The sequence below is a fragment of the Phyllopteryx taeniolatus genome, chromosome 2 (assembly GCF_024500385.1).
Source record: "Phyllopteryx taeniolatus isolate TA_2022b chromosome 2, UOR_Ptae_1.2, whole genome shotgun sequence".
Classification (NCBI taxonomy): Eukaryota; Metazoa; Chordata; class Actinopteri; order Syngnathiformes; family Syngnathidae; genus Phyllopteryx; species Phyllopteryx taeniolatus.
Genome location: NC_084503.1, coordinates 14,324,340 through 14,339,017, shown reverse-complemented (window position 1 = coordinate 14,339,017; position 14,678 = coordinate 14,324,340). Strand labels below are relative to the sequence as shown.

The following is a 14,678-nucleotide window of genomic DNA, read 5'->3' as shown; positions in this document are numbered from 1 at the left end:
CCCAGAACTGTTTCAAGCCTCCATGTGATGTTTAAGGCTGTTTCAAATGACAATCCACAGACCGAATCAGGGGATCCTGACTTATCTCAAGTGCCCACCTGTTACCAGGACATTAAAGAAGTTTTTCCCAAGTCCAAGGCCAAATCCCTTCCACCCCACAGACCTTATGACTGTGCTGTTGACTTGCTGCCTGAAACCACACCCCCACGAGGGAAGTTATTCTCTCTTTCAGGGCCTGAACACAAGGCTATGAGGGAATATGTGGATGAATCACTGGCAGCCGGGATTATTCATCCATCTTCATCCCCTGCGGGAGCCGGATTTTTCTTTGTGGACAAGAAGGACAAGACTCTGCGACCCTGTATCGATTACCGGGGTCTCAATGACATAACTGTGAAAAACAGGTACCCTCTTCCTCTCAGCTCCACCGCCTTTGAGTTCCTGGAGGGAGCCAAGATTTTCACCAAACTAGATTTAAGAAATGCTTATCATCTAGTCGGGATAAGGAAGGGGGGTGAATGGAAAACAGCATTCAACACACCAACGGGACATTATGAGTATTTGGTAATGCCTTTTGAACTAACGCTCCAGCTGTTTTCCAGAACTTTGTCAATGATGTCCTGCGTGACATGTTGAATGTGTATGTTTTTGTATATTTGGATGATATTTTGATATTCTCCCCGGATGAGGAGACTCACATCATTCATGTCCGCTCTGTGTTGCAGCAGCTACTGCAGAATGAACTATATGTCAAGGCTGAGAAATGTGAGTTCCACAAGGCGTCCGTTTCTTTTTTGGGGTACGTGCTTGCTCCAGGTGAAATCAAAATGGACCCTTGCAAAGTTGATGCCATGACTAATTGGCCCACTCCCACATCACGCAAAGACGTACAAAGGTTCTTAAGGTTTGCTATTTCTACAGAAAGTTAATTAGAAATTTCAGTTCTATAGCCTTGCCTTTGCATGATCTTACCTCGCCACACAGACCTTTCGTATGGAACCCGCTTTGTCAGGCAGCTTTTCAAAAACTTAAATCGAGCTTTACCTCCGCTCCCATCCTCACTTTGGCAGATCTCAAACAGCAGTTTGTGGTAGAAGTTGATGCGTCTGATGCCGGTATAGGAGCAGTGCTCTCCCAGAAATGTCTCAAGGATGGTAAGTTACATGCTTGTGCTTATCTCTCCAAAAAACTGACCCCACCTGAGAGAAATTATAACATTGGTGACTGTGAACTGCTGGCAGTCAAGGTGGCTTTGGTGGAGTGGAGACACTGGCTAGAGGGGGCACATACTCCGTTTTTAGTATGGACAGATCACAAGAACCTGGAATATCTTAAAACTGCTCAGAGATTAAATGTGAGGCAGGCTAGATGGCTGATGATCTGAAGAACACTCTTCGCCCTGAAAATTGCCCTGAAAACAGGCTTTATGTGGTTCCGACCTTAATGGGAAGAGTCATCCACTGGGCTCACACTAACCAGACTGTATGTCACCCAGGCATTGCCAACACTCAATCTGTGGTCGAACAGCGCTTTTGGTGGCCCAATGTTAGAAGGGATGTTACCAATTATGTCAATGCTTGCCAGTTATGTGCTGCTAACAAGTCCTCTCGCAAACGTCCTTCTGGGGAGTTGCGACCCCTGCCAATACCACAACGTCCTTGGTCAGACATTTCCGTAGACTTTGTGACAGGATTACCGGCCTCTAAAGGAAATGCCACCATTCTCACAGTTTTGGACAGGTTCCCTAAGATGGCACACTTCATTGCACTCCCGAAACTCCCCTCAGCTAAAGACACCGCAAAGTTAATGATACACCAGGTATTCAAGTTCCATGGTTTCCCCAAGAATGTGGTGTCTGATAGGGGTCCCCAGTTCATTTCGCAATTTTGGAAGGAGTTTTGCAATCTCATAGGGGCTACCATCAGTCTGTCATCTGGGTTTCACCCTGAAACCAATGGACAAACCGAGAGGCTTAACCAGGACCTGGAGACTGTGCTCCAATGTCTCACTTCACAGGAGCCGCGATCCTGGTCTCAGAAACTGGTTGGGTCGAATTCTTTCACAATTCCCTCCCCTCTGCATCCACTGGTCTATCGCCTTTTCACATTGTGCATGGTTACCAAGCATCTCTGTTTCCTACCATAGCCCCAGAGTCCACAGTTCCAGCGGCACTGACCTTGGTGAGATCCTGCAGGAGGACCTGGGAGCGAGCCCGCCAGATGCTGCTGCGCCAGGGACGGTCCTACAAGACCGCAGCTGACCGTAGAAGGACACCGGCACCGAACTACAAAGTGGGTCAGCGAGTTTGGCTCGCCACCAAGCATATTCCACTCCAGGTGGAGTCCCGGAAGCTCGCTCCCAGGTTCGTTGGGCCCTTCCCCATTACATAGATCATCAACCCTGTCACCGTGAAGCTTAGGCTCCCGAGGTCGATGAGGGTCCACCCTGCTTTTCACGTCAGCCTGCTCAAGCCGGCCCAGGAGTCCCCTCCTGCCTGGAGCTGTGGTGCGGCCGACACAACCTGGAGTTGAACACGGTTAAGACTGTAGAGATGATCGTGGACTTCAGGAGGCATCCTTCGCCACAGCTGCCCCTCATGTTGTCCAGCTGCCTTGTGTCAACCATCAAGACCTTCAAGTTCCTGGGAATTACAATCTCTCAGGACCTGAAGTGGGCGACCAACATCAACTCCGTCCTCAAAAAGGCCCAGCAGAAGATCTTCCTGCGGCTTCTGAGAAAGCACGGCCTGCCACGGGAGCTGCTGAGGCAGTTCTACACAGCGGTCATCGAATCCTCTCGGACCCTCGACATCCCGGTCACCGCCTCTTCCAGATCCTTCCCTCAGGTAGGCGCTACCGATCAATGCAAACTAGAGCTAGCAGACATTCCAACAGCTTCTCCCCTCTTGCAATCAACTTCTTAAACAGCTAACCTACAATTCCATTACAACATGCTGGCAATTGTTTGACTTGAGTTTGTTTGTTGTCACATTTCTGTGGGGCCAATTATATATTACTCGTGCACTCACTGTAGTAGTCTCATCACGCTGCACTATTTGCATATCTGTTGTTGACCAATACCGGCCACTCATGCCAGAGTAGCATCTGCTCCATTTGCACACTGATTGAGGAGTATCTGCAACATTTGCACAATCAACATTGTCCCAGATTATGGTATTGGAACGAAAGTGTAGGCTACACCTTTTTCATAACCTCTAGGTGGCGGTGGCATATTGGAATGAAAGTGTACACTTTTCTCATAACCTCAAGGAGGCAGCGAGATATTGGAATGAAAGTACAGCTTTTATCATAATCTCTAGATGGCAGCATACGTTTATAAAATGTGCAAGTTCTTTCCATTTATCTATGTATAAGGTGCACTATTGACTTTTGAAAATTTTTTGGGGAAAAATGCATATTACACATGGGAAATTATGGTAATAATAATTTGAGAGCTACTATCAGAAGTTTTAAACATGGTGGCATTTATGCATAATATAATTTTGCTTTAAAACAACTGTAATAATTTTCACAAATAAAGGGAGATGGTTTTGAAAGTGGTGTTTCATAGTTTTTTTTAACATAGAAAAATGTACAAGAATATGTACGGAATTATTCAGGCTATCAGACTCGATATCATCAAAAACTTTCTTCTTTTTTTTTAAATCTGTAAACTGTACAGATTTGTATGGAAATCATCTTGACATTTACAGAGGTGGAATACAGTACTGAATGTGAAGAAGAGAAAAAAATGTGTATCCTAATAGAAGCAAACATTAGGTAGCAGCTCACCTCACTAAAGGTGAAAACTAAAAATAGAATATTTGTGCGAGCAGAAACTCTCTTGAGGAGCTTGAAACTGAAAGTATCCCGAATGTCCAAATGTCAAAGAGAAAACGAGGAGAGAGGGTGAAGCGATGGTTTTTGTTGTTGTTTTAAAGCCAGATGGACAGATGGTCATGACCTGAACAGCTTGGGATCCCATTTCTGAAAAATATGTATTGTTGCTGTTTCTCGTTTTCTGAATATATTTAACATTGATTTCAATTGTGCACTTCTTTTTTTAAGTTAAGTGTACAAACACAAACATGCGGTGTTCATCTATTATGATTTTGTCTGCTTGAGTTGTTTAATTGTTGATATCCCAGGCTCTTGTCTTCCAGGCTGATCAATCATTGACATTGTACACTCCAACCTTGTTGTGGACAATATCACTTTGTTCATTATTGTGGTAAGCAGCTCAGCTGTATGTTTTATTACAGTGCATAGACAAGGTCCCAAATTTCACTTCTTAAAGGTCCCCTTCCATCAAAATCCTTTTTTTCTTACTATTTTATGCATAACATAGGGCCAAATTAGTGTGTGATCTGGTTTAAGTTTGTCATCAATGCGGTTTGTCAATTGAATGCAAATGACGAGAAAGGCTTGCAAAACGACAGGATGTGTGTTTGTGAAGGGAAAAAAAACAATTATTATTCAAGTGCCTGACCGGGGTTCAATCCCCGGCCCCGCCTGTGTGGAGTTTGCATGTTCTCCCCGTGCCTGCGTGGGTTTTCTCCGGGCACTCCGGTTTCCTCCCACATTCCAAAAACATGCATGAATTGGAGACTCTAAATTGCCCGTAGATGTGAATGTGAGTGCGAATGGTTGTTTGTTTGTATGTGCCCTGCGATTGGCTGGCAACCAGTTCAGGGTGTACCCCGCCTCCTGCCCGATGTTAGTTGGGATAGGCTCAAGCACGCCCGCGACCCTAGTGAGGAGAAGCGGCTCAGAAAATGGATGGATGGATTCAAGTGCCTGCCCTCTTCGTGATTGCTACACATACACTCATCTCGGGAAAAATTGCTCGGTGGCAACGTGGCTGCGTCATGTGCAAAGCTTAAACTTAAAATCACCTACCAAACTCAAACAAGTTGAGGAATAAATGGCTACAGTTTATTTTGGGAGAAATCATATCAGAATTTTGCTGTGTTTGGGTCCATTTCATGGAAGATGGCTTTGGAAACCGAAGCTTTTACACATTGCTGGAAGTGCATTTCCGGGTTCAGATCAAGCGTGCCAGCTGGCAGCCACCACCAAGCCAGGCAAATACAATATATAAAAGCATACATGTTGTGTTTTACAATGATACTAAACTCTATTTTTCATGTTGAATGTAATTCTGTATTAAATAGCAAAACATGCGATCACTGTCGCCAAAATGAGCGCGAGAGATGACCGCTGGGATTCAAAATTACATTGAAGTGATTGAATGGGACCTGCGTTCACAATAGCCTACCCTCTACATCTTCACCCACATGACACGTCCCCTCCTCTTTTGGGTTTTGAGTAGTGGGCAAACAAACCAACGGTAAATTATGCTTCACAATGATAGACATTGAATGATCCAAACATGAGGTTATTATAAACGCTTGGCCATCACAAACCACAAGAGTCAGATGCCATGACATCGCCAACGGCCAATCAGGGATAAGCTTTTTTCCATATTTTCCAATCAGGTCAAATCTTATTTACATGTCGCATATGAATGAGAAATCCATCCGTCTCAACTGCCAGGTGAAAAAGACCAACTAGAATAGCTTGCAAAAGGACATTGTGGGCATTTTCAAACCACATTATCTTACAAACCTGATAAAAGGATATCAAAGATTTTTTTTAAATGAAAAAGTGATGAAAGGGGACTTTTAAGAGTTTACAGTTGGTTATTTGTTTGTGTAGAGCTTTGGCATCTACTCTCTGCCCTATAAAGTCATGGCTAAAAACATTGACACCCCTTTTTGACATAAGGTCACAAATCTCATCTGATCTCATTCATACATTGAAGGATTATTGTCCCATAAAAGTAGAAATGGCTTATCTAGCTGAGGTCAAAGATGATATTATGACATGCTCATTTTCTTTAACCCACCATTCACAGTTTCAACCAATCTTTCAATTTTACAGGGATTTCTTAGACCACAATCTTTTGGATGCCTGAGGTCATAGGTCTGATGGTAGTGTTCTATCTAACCAAGTTTTAACCCACCCTGAACTGTGAGGGATTACTTTCAAAGCAAGACTGTTATTGACATTGAATACTGTATCTGACACAAGCAATGTGAGACAGCCAAGGTCTGATGACTTTGGAAATGGTTCTTTTCAACAATGCTTCCAAGTAATGTTCAACCAACCTTAAAGAACCATGAATCTATGTCCAAGAACAAACCCTGCCTATTTAAGTGAATATCAAACACAAGTTGGCCAAGGTAGTGTACTGAAGTTCAACCGACGATTACATGTTGGCTCTGCCAGAACAATTCATCCATCCATCCATCCATTTTCTGAGCCGCTTCTCCTCACTAGGGTCGCGGGCGTGCTGGAGCCTATCCCAGCTATCATCGGGCAGAAGGCGGGTTACACCCTGAACTGGTTGCCAGCCAATCGCAGGGCACATAGAAACAAACAACCATTCACACTCACATTCACACCTACGGGCAATTTAGAGTCTCTAATTCATGCATGTTTTTGGGATATGGGAGGAAACCGGAGTGCCTGGAGAAAACCCACGCAGGCACGGGGAGAACATGCAAACTCCACACAGGTGGGGCCAGGCATTGAACCCCGGTCCTCAGAACTGTGAGGCTGATGCTCTAACCAGTAGGCCACCGTGCCGCCGCCAGAACAATTCAACGGGCATAATTAAGTCTTACCGGTTTGTACAATCCCAGAATGTGATAGTAAACACAATGGCAGAGTGAGAATGTGATGTTAAACACCTTTGGCAGGTACGAGAGGTTTGAAGAGGCAGATGTACCTGTTGCCTAATTAGAGCGAGGGTGACATTACTATTATTGGTACAAAGGCTGTTGGCCAGTTTGCCAGTGTTTTCTGTTTCTCATTAAAAACCTCCAGGTCCTGTGACACAGACATCTGTTGGGTTGGAAGGAAGTTAGCTCCCTGATTTTCTCAAATTTAATCATTAGAGCCATCTGCATCCTATCAAATATGACTTTATCATAGTAACCTAGTGTTAAGTAAATGAAATCAGTCAACTATGGGGTATAATCAATATTCACCTGCTATCTGGGGTGTTCAACTGTACTGTAAATTGTGCCATTGAAGGTCATGGATAATATCTCCCACGTCAACTCCTATATTCATGCCGAAGACAGGTATAGATCCTTTTCCTAGCATGCTCCACTAACCAAGTTATAATATTGAAAATGTCTGAATTTATAAAGTTGAGAATAGTAAGCTCTGAGCCAGAGGGTGTGATTTAACATCATAACAAGTGTGAAATCTTTGGAGTTCCTCACTGACAAGAGACAAAACAAGCTTGTATGTTGCTTTACCTACAATATTTTGCCTAAAGTATTCGCTCACCTGTCTTGACTCCCATATGAACTTAACTGACATCCCTTTCTTCATCCATAGGGTTTAGCAGGTACATGCACAGACATTTTGGGGGGCAAGGGCTCAAGTGAGACAAATGGCACATCTTGTCATTTATTCCTGAATAAATAAGAAGACGTCTCTGATTGGCTTCAGTACCCTTACACTCATATTATTGTTGAATACTGTGCAGATTTCTACAAAATAATAGGTCCACACAGTTGTTTTTTTTCTATAGTATTCACTGGGTTTATCACATGAGTAAGCAAGAACAAAATAAGTTGTGACACCATGTGTATGTTTTGTATGCCACTAGTCTCTAGTGTTTATTTAGAATAACTGACTGCAACAGGGAGAGAGGTACATCATAATAATTGTCAAATATAGCATCAAAATGTGTTTATTTTGGCACAAGACAATAAAATATTTATTTATTGACATAAATGTTACTTGAAATTAAACCTAATCTTCACTCAAAAATGAAAAAGACTGTTCCCTCCATAAATAAGCAAACCGACCTATCCTCCAAACAGCAATTAGGCCAATGTATAGTTGTATCAGTTAGATTCAGTGCATTCAATATTCCTCTTGCTCATTTTGTACATTTTCCTGAAAAACAAAACAAAAAAAAACTGCAGAGTAATTGAAAATCACTTCAAACAATTTATTGAGAAAATGGGAAAAATGCAACTTTTTAAATATTGAATAACAATAAAAGTTATTGAACTCTTGTTACTAACTATCTCTGTGCTTTGTATCTTTCTTGTTCTTTGGAACTTGTGAGGTATTTTCTTGTCTTCCCTTTTTGCTTTTCCTTTTTTCCTTACATCAGCGACCTTCTATGGGGGCTACTGTATAGCCCTGTAGATGTTTACAATCAAAATGATTCAATAGCTGTTTGAAGCGTGACTCTTCAGGTAAAAAATGTGTTTTCATCTGCTAGTCATTTTTAGATTCAAATGTATTGATCAATGCTGTCTTTCAGTCTAAACCAAGAAAACGGCCCAAAGTACATATTTAGATAACATTTGTTTAACTCCCCTCTGTCTCTGTGTATCTGCAAACTTGTCCTTAATTCACTCAACAAACTCTTCTACATATCTATACATGTCAGGGGAAGAACTGTATTCACCTGTCATGACCCAATCAGATGAAGAGCCTTATCTTAACCAAGCACATCACATAGTACATATGTGCACGCTAGCAAGACACACGTTAACTATGTTTGGTCTTGTCATTTGTGAACTGGACAACTTCCTTCATCACCACTCACCTCCAGGAGTAAAACCACGAGAAGCAAAAGTAAAACTGTGCTGAGAGGGCTGGGGTCTGCTCCTGTGCTGCAGGAGAAGGGGGAGGGGTGCAGAAGTGCAATTTGTGAGGTCACACAGTGATGTTCGACGAGGCCAGGCTCTCAGTCCCCACTCTAATTTATCCCAAAAGTGTTGAGTTCAGGGCTCAGATAAGGCCAGTCAAGTTTATCCACATTAAACACTCTCGTCCATATCTTTATGGATGTTGCTTTATGCATTGGTGCACAGACATGTTGGAACAGGAAGAACTGTTCCTACAAAGTTGGGAGCATGTAATTGTCCAAAACATCGACCCCTTAGTTCCAGTCAAAGGAACTCTGAATGCTTCAGGATACCAAAAGATGTTGGACAATTCCATGCTGCCAACTTTGTGGGAACAGTTTGGGGATGGCACCTTCGTTTTCCAACCTGTCTGGGCAACAGTGTGCAAAGCAAGGTCCATAAAACATGGATGAGAGAGTTTGGTGTGAATGAATTTGACTGGCCTGTGCAGAATCCTGACCTTAACCCAACAGAACACCTTTGAGATGAATTAGAGCAGAGAGCCAGGCCTTCCCATCTAACATTGGTGTGTGACCTCACAAATGCACTTCTGGAAGAATGGTCAAAAAATACCTTCCCAGCCTTCCCAAAGGAGTTATTGTTACATTGCTGTTATAGTGGGAAAGGGTGGACCAGCGTCATTCTGGTTTAAACGTTATGGATTAAGAAAAGGATGTCAGTTAAATTCATAAGCTAGTGGAGAATACGTTTGGCAATATAGTGTTGTGTATCATTCTAGAAAAAGTGTCAAATTGCAGTATGTTTGTCTTGCTGTATTTTCATCAGTTTTTGGAATTAATTATACATCATATAATATCATATGAGTCATCTTTTATTGTTGCAGAACTAGCATTAACTTGCCTGTGTGTAGCACTTGCATTAAGGCATTTTGTTCACATGAGTGAGTGGTGAAAAATGTCCAATTTCTCTCTTTTTTTTCTTCTTCCTCATGTCTGCTTTGTTTGCAGAGTGATTCAGATTGTTTTGTTCGCTAAGGAGTGAAGGGATTGTCCATCACTGTTGACAAATATCTTTTATCTCGCTTGATCGCAACATGAAAGAGTGAAGACTCTCAAGGCTCTGTGAGGTAGGGAAACTTGTGCCAGGCAGGAAACGTTGTCTTGTCAGCACTAATTAAAGTCTTCAAAAGTGCAGCTTTCCAGGAGTGCAGTGTCAATCGTTTTGAGGAGTGTCTGACGGGGTCAACTGATCTCTTATGCAGTATGTGCACTTTTAAGGTTGCAGGCTCACAGGATGTACCCATAGTGCGAAAAGCATCACTGCTCACAGGACTTGCCAGTGACCCCTAAATGTCGCTTGACATTCCTAATGGACTTTTTCTGTGCACCTTCATAATATACAGAGATGGGAATTTGGAGGCAAAAGCTGAATACTTATGCAGTGACTCTTTGCATAAAAGGTGATCAACCATTTAAGTAGGCTACATACAAGGAAGACTACATTGTCTCATTGCCAACAGCAATGTTTGAATTGATCATACAGGACAGACCTTTGTGATTCATTATAAAATGGTCAAATAAATTATTATGGAGAAGAAGCAACAGATTTGCTCATATTTCTGGTCCAGTCAAACATATACCTGGCCACGCTATTTCCCATATTCCAATGTCAGTCACACCCACTAGGCTATTTAAATGACAAACTAGGGGCTGACGGAACGATTTCTCTGGAGAGCTCGCAGAAAACAGAATAGACACCCACGCAGAAAATTGCTGCAACAGCACAAGAACAATTATGAGACACTGACATGTATACACATTAATTACATTGAAACACTGCTCTGTATATACCACCTATTCCCAACCATGATGCCACGGCACACTAGTGGGCCATGATAGATCATCAGGGGTGCTGTGAGAAACCATCCAAGTTCACTTAATTTCTCCATAGGAATAAAAATATATATTTGTTCATCTTTATACTGTATGCTAGAGAGACATATGGTGACTTCCATCAGATGACAGACTGTACAATACTGTAAACCTGTGTATCCAACTGATGCCATTCATACAACAGAGTAAGTCATGACTTCCTCAGAATCAGAATCAGCTTTATTTCCCAAGTATGTCCAAAAAACACACAAGGAATTTATCTCCGGTAGTTGGAGCCGCTCTAGTACGACAACAGACTTTTGAGACATAAAGACATTGACAAAAAAACAGTCACTGAGCAATAAAGGGTTAATAGTTATCTGGTAATGCCGGTACATTTTTTTTGTTACAATTGTGCAAAAGATGCTGAGTCCTCTAGCACTTAGAGCAGTTCGAATGACTACTAAAGCAATAGTATTTCAGCTTTGCGTTCAACTAAACAAGCCCAGATTTCACATTGAGTACATTTGTGAGTAAATCCAGATTAGCTCATCATTATTTATGATGATTTCAGGATTCCTACTTTTTTGTGACATTTTTGTTTGGTGTGTCAAGAGATTTATGTCATGCAAAATGAGTGCCTTGGCTCAATAAATGTTGGGAAGGGGCACTAAGGGTACTAAAATATACAATCGGCCCACCCCCGTGCACCCGGCCGTCGTCAATGCAGATTCCCCATCTTAACAGTCGACACATGAAATAAGAAGTATCATTTATGAGATGGACCTCGGTTAACGTTTGGCTGGGGAGATTATTTGATTGACTGACTCCCGGTTCACTTTAAACAACAGTGTTTACTGACTAAATATCTCTCCCCACTGCTGCTACTGTAAAACCCAGTTTGTGGGCTTACTATTACATTTAAGTGGGTCAAACAAAAAAACAAAAAAGTTTGGGAACTCAAGTTACCAACGGCTTAAAGCGACACACAGGCGAATAGGAAGGCAAACAGCTTACCCCCCTATCTTGCTTCACTCTCTCCCACATTGGATTAAAGGGAGATAGAGAAGTTAGTCATGGAAATGGAATGATTTATTTTAGACAGGTCGCTCTCGCAGGAGTGAGCACAGTCCCCGGGGACACTCTGTTTTGCTCTTTCTCTCACTTTCATTGCACACATATTTTACATATCCATGTCCTAAGGAAAGAGCTAATAAAGATGTTATCTGCAGTGATGAATGTGTCTGTGGTGTTATTACTCATATTAGTCAGATTATTTACTATCATTGTGACTCATTTTTGTGAAGTGGCGCACTGTTGTCAAGTTTCATCTCTTTGAGCTTGTGTTGTTTATGTGCTTATAATTGAAATGCAATATCTTTATCGGGAAAAAGCTGCGCTGGACTGCGATTGGCTGGCAACCAGTCCATAAAAGACCCTGGACTGGGTAAAATCAGCTGGGATAGGCGTCAGCTCACATGCGACCCTAATGAGGACGAGCAATATAGAAAATGGATGGATGGAAGGTTTCCTGGAATCTGACATGGAGCGATTACCGTATGATACTCAGCAAAAAAAGGTAAACAGCCCTACCCTAGCATTTTCATTTTCTGAGTTTTTTTTTCTTTTTTAATATAGGTATACGTACTCTGACCCAAACGCTAGTACAGTAGATGGCAGTAATGTCGCTTACGTTTGATGGCACATACTTTGTCCAAAACAAAGAAGAAGAAGAAGAAGAAGAAGAAATTGCCAGAGTATTGTCTTTGCATCCGTTTTGCTTATCTGTCATACTGTAGCCATGGCATTGTTTCTGTCACGTCCTGTCTCGTCGGTTCCAGTGGTACATACGGTTGGTGTTTTTATTAAGTACTACTGTAATGTTGTGATTTTGTAATACTGTAGATTTGGTGTATCAGAAGGACTTACATTTGTTGTTTGTTTTAAATAATTCTGTGATTTTTAGTTTGACTGTATCGATCTGAATCTGAATCTGTATTGATCGAGACGAAAGATGAGCTTTTTGGAAGGCACACCTTCCAAAAAGCTCATCTTTCATCTCGTTAGTCCATATAATATTCTCCCAAATGTCTTTGGAATGATTCAGATGTTTTTTTGCAAAAGTAAGACGAGCATTTATTTATTTATTTATTTTGGTCAGGAGTGGTTTTCGCCCTGGAACTCTGCGATGGATGCCATTTTTGCTCAGTCTCTTCCTTATTTTTGTGTCATGAACACTGACCTTAACTGAGGCAAGGGAAGCCTGCAGTTCTTTAGAAGTTGTCCTGAGTTCCTTTGTGGCCTCCTGGATGAGTCATTGCTGTTTTCTTGGGGTAATGTTTGTAGGGTGGCCACTCCTGGGAAGGTTCACCACTGTTCCATGTTTTCTCCGTGTGAGGATAATAGCTCTCCCTATGGTTTGCTAGAATTCTAAAGCTTAGAAATGGCTTTCCAGACTGATAGATGTCAGTTACTTTATTTCTCGACTGTTTTGGAATTTCTTTGGATTGTGTGATTTTGTTGCAGCTTTTTTAGATCTTTTGTCCAACTTTATTTTGTTGGGATAGATTCTGTTTAAGTGATTTCTTGATTCAACAGGTCTGGAGATAATCTGGCTTGGGTGTGATCAGTGAAAATTAACCAAAAAAGAATTCATGATTTAACAAGGGGGCTAATTACTTTTTCACACAGGGCCAGGTAACATTGAATAGTTTTTTCTCCCCTTAATAAATGAAATCACCATTTTAAAAACTGCATTTTGAGTTCACTTGGGTTATATTCGTCTGATATTTACATTTGTTTGATGATCTTAAACATTGGGGAACAAGTGGGGATACTATGCAAAATCAAGAATTTGAGAAGAGGAGTGGCACTGTAAAAATATATATGTTCCTCACTTTAGCATCTTAACTTAAAAAGACACTGACCACTATTGACCACTTGTGTTCATTGTAAAACAAGTCTTGCAGTTTAACTTTTAATAAGCATTTAAATCATAGCTCAGTAAAAAAAAATTTCAAGGCTATCTAGGGATGGATTATTTTTTTTTTTTTCATTATCAGGTACAACAGACCTTTTAACACATCCACTCACAAGATTTGCTTTTGGCATTGTTATCACAAATGTGTAATTGTATTGGAGAATTTGTGGAATTTGCAGTCACAGACGGAAGTTAATTGGTTTATAGTGCATATCTGTACCTGTTTTCCCTCAGACCTTCCATATCCTCGTTAATGTGATCTAGATATATGCACACAGATGTGTGTGTGTGTGTGTGTGTTGGGTGTTAAAATGATTTTGTCATGTGACCTTAATACTAAAAACAGACAGATGCCACAGCCTGGTGTTAAAAAACAGCTTAAAAATCTGTGGTAATTCACATAAAACGGGGTGTACACACAATACATTGTCTATTATCTTCGTAAGATTTACTTAATTCTTTATAAATGCATATAGTATTATTATGAATGTTTGTCTTATCCATGAAACCCTCCCTCAATTAATCATTTAATTGGCTATTAAAAGGACCATATTAAACACACTAGTAACAGCAAAGAAAGCACATTCATCAGAAGGGTCATAGTTGCAGGTTTTTGTGCTGTTGAGGCAAAAGGTTGACCAAGTGCAGGGAAGCAGAGGGGCAGGCAGGTGCTCAGGATTTAGTCGAAAATAGATTTATTTAAAAAAAATAAAATAAAATAAACAAAGTCCGAAAGTCTAAATGAAAAGTAACAAAGAAACAAGGAAACAAAAAAATACCACTAGGGGAGGACAGGATAGGATTGGGATTGACCAATCATGATTGTCTTTGCATCTGCAAAGTTGCAAAGAGTAACAGTGTTGATTATATTTGACTTTAATGGCATCCCGGTTTATACAGTATATAAAGCATAGAGTGGACATTTGCAGTGATAGTAATAACTTAGCCATGCAATGACGTGACATCATCTCTAGTAGACGTCACTGAGGAAGGATTGTTTATTGCTTATTTACAACAAATATTCCTACCTCCTGTCTCGCTCCTCTGTCAATATCCTCGCTCCTCAATGGAATTTCTGGTGTGAGGAGCTAGGAAGTTCCAAATATAGAAATGACTAGACTGGTGTAGACACAAGTGGCTG

General features: G+C 41.2%; 1 long non-coding RNA gene across 1 annotated transcript in view; it reads right to left on the bottom strand.

Annotated features, from left to right (window-relative positions):
• The window catches only part of LOC133474533 (uncharacterized), a 31,154-nt gene extending 16,539 nt beyond the window's left edge, over positions 1 to 14,615 (bottom strand). The window contains exon 1 of the long non-coding RNA XR_009787535.1: positions 14,566 to 14,615. This is a non-coding gene — a long non-coding RNA (uncharacterized LOC133474533). The remainder of the gene's footprint in view (positions 1 to 14,565) is intronic.
• Between the last annotated feature and the right edge of the window lie 63 nt (positions 14,616 to 14,678).